We start from the raw sequence: 2,768 nt of genomic DNA, 5'->3' as shown, positions 1-2,768 counted from the left end.
ATTTCGCATACAGTTATATATGTATGTATACTGTTACACAGAGTGAGTCTAATATTTACTTTAGTTTTAGTTCAGTTTGTGTCTTAACCAGTTCACTTCACCACTTTATTCACCAGCTCATTGTTATTATCTGTCTGGTGCTGCACCATTTTTCTGCTGAAAACAGCTGCCTGCTACTGATGGAAATGCTGAGAGCAGAGTTTGCATGCCAAACAATTATATATACTTATATCATATACTTTATAATAATTCAACAACAAATACATTTTGAAAAATATTTGATCTTAGCAATACAATGGGGAAAGATTATGGTCTTGGTTTATTACAGACAAAAATGGTTCAGTTATTTTTTGGGGGGGCTTTTTGCCTTAAATTGATAGTGACACTAGCGACGCAGCAAAGGTCCACGAGTCAGATTCAAACCCTGGGCCGCTCCAGCAAGGACTCAGCATTGGTACATGGGGCACCAGCTCCAGGTGCCAGAACGTTAATTTTAACCAGCACTGATGGCTTTTATCACAGTACAGTCATATAATTTAGTTTACAGCTCAAACACATTTTAGGGTGGAGTACGTCTCTAATAACTCAGTTTGATGACAAGTATGAAGCTAACAATTATATCTTTAAAGCAAACTATCTGTGAGATTCTTGGGAAATAGAGGACTCTTGTTTGTGGCATTATCCTGTAATTGCCTATTTTGGCCACAGTGGCCACTGTTCAGCAAGAGTTGTGCTTTAAAGGTACAATACCTGAATTTGTTACGGCACCCCATACATCCCAGCTCACTGTTGATAAAAGAACAACTCATGGTGGAGTTTTTCAAATACAAATGCATGCTATAACAATATCAGGAAGTAAATATTTAAAGACCAAACTAGATGAAGTTCTTCTGACTCTAGCTCATGTCTTTGTTCATCTTTAACATAAAATAAAGTTTCACACGTTCTTTTAATTTTTAGACAGTTCTTATCAGATAAGAACATTGGGCAGTTAGTAAAATCCAGCTGAACCAAAATACTGTAGAAGCGAATATGTCCAATTAGTATGGTTTGTTCATGGCTCATATATAGAAAATGCACCAAAATGTGTTTTTATCTGTTTTTATCACCAAAATGCTTTGAGAACTTGAAAGAATCTATAACTGTTGTTTAAACCTACCCATTAAACACACACATTTTGACACCAGTATACATGAGGTTGTGTGTGTTGTATGAGGGTGTGCTGGGCTTCGCAGACACACAGTAAGGCGAGGCTGTAAATATTCATGGCGGAGCTGTCAGCGTGTTGTGCCTCTCTGCCGGCTCATGTCACTCCATTGATCTCTCATACATGACATTCACGTCCAATGACCGCCCTGCCTCACCTCAATCATATGGGAAGAGGTGCCCTTTTCCTTCCACCTGCTTGATGTGAGGTTCCTCCAGGAGACGGGAGCATGTTGATCATCCCCTTCATCATTATATGCACATTGGAGGATGTAAAGATCCTTCCTTCACACCTTACACTCTGTCAGTCCGATATTCAGGAGTTACTTTGTACTCACGGACTGAAACTTAAGTTGTACTTAGGTGTACTTGTTTGATCACAATTTATTTATTTATTTAACTTTTATGTATTTGTTGCACTGTTTGAGATATATATTTTAAGATGTCAAGTAAATCAAATCAAAGAAAGGCACACAGACTAAATACACTAATGAAGGGAGGATAACATGGCACAGGAAAGTTTAATCAGGCAGACACATGAGGAAGGACTCCTATAACATAAAACAGGAAATAACTAAACTAAAAACTAAGTTCTGCTGCATCATTTTTTACCCTTTTGCCCATGAAGAGTCTGACAATGTCAACGGAGTGCAGTGTTAAATTAGTGGAGTACTGTGGACAAACTACGGTCTCCAATCTTGATTTCTCTGTCACAGCTCAGGCCATCAGTTCTATCACTTACAATAACACTGTACTAAGTAATTGCTGAGATCTTACAGCAGCGTTGCTAAAAATAGGCCAGAAACACAGGCAGTTAGACAATCAGGTTGTAAACATGCTGACAGGTTAGCCAGACATATGGAAGAGAAACCAAACGGTCAACAATCCATCACAGTTTACAGACACACTTCCTGCAGTACATCACTTTGTTGGAGGGGTCTAACAAAATATATATATAAAAAAACCTATTGCAATATTTTGCTTTGTGATACTGTATCGATTCTCAAAAACACTATTGATTTTTGTTTTAAACCCCCAACCTGCTAGATATCAGTGTTGCATGTAACCGGGTGGTAAATGAGATTTCCCACTTAGGTTAAATGTAGTTCTCAAATGTCAATATATGTGTTTTTGTTCTTTCATTTTGTGTGTAACATCCTCTAAATGTGAGGAAAAGTTGAGTTAGAGTGTAAGTGCATTGGCACAGGTTATGGTGTCGTTGCGGATTATGGTCACAAGGCGGCAGTATTGAGTAATGTTATTGTTACCGCGCCAGGTGCATCATGGTCTCTCTTCCTGTTTTACGTGTGAACAATGTGGAGATAGCGTGGAGAGCAGAGTCGCGGGCTGTCGTGTGAAGTAGTAGGTAACTGGACATATTTCTTGTAAAATATCCATGTATAAACATGTCAAAAACATTTTTGATTGATATTTGAACAAGATAGTTTGTTTTATGCACTGTTGGAGTTTGTGTCCTGCCGTTTTGAGCGCGCGGCCACGACAACTGTGTTGCTAATGTGCATGCTAATGTCAGAGTGAATAAAATCTCACTATGCTTGTAC

The sequence above is a fragment of the Morone saxatilis genome, unplaced genomic scaffold, assembly GCF_004916995.1.
Source record: "Morone saxatilis isolate NCDOM2014 unplaced genomic scaffold, NCSU_SB_2.0 Contig7, whole genome shotgun sequence".
NCBI lineage: Eukaryota > Metazoa > Chordata > Actinopteri > Moronidae > Morone > Morone saxatilis.
This window is presented reverse-complemented; position numbering follows the sequence as displayed.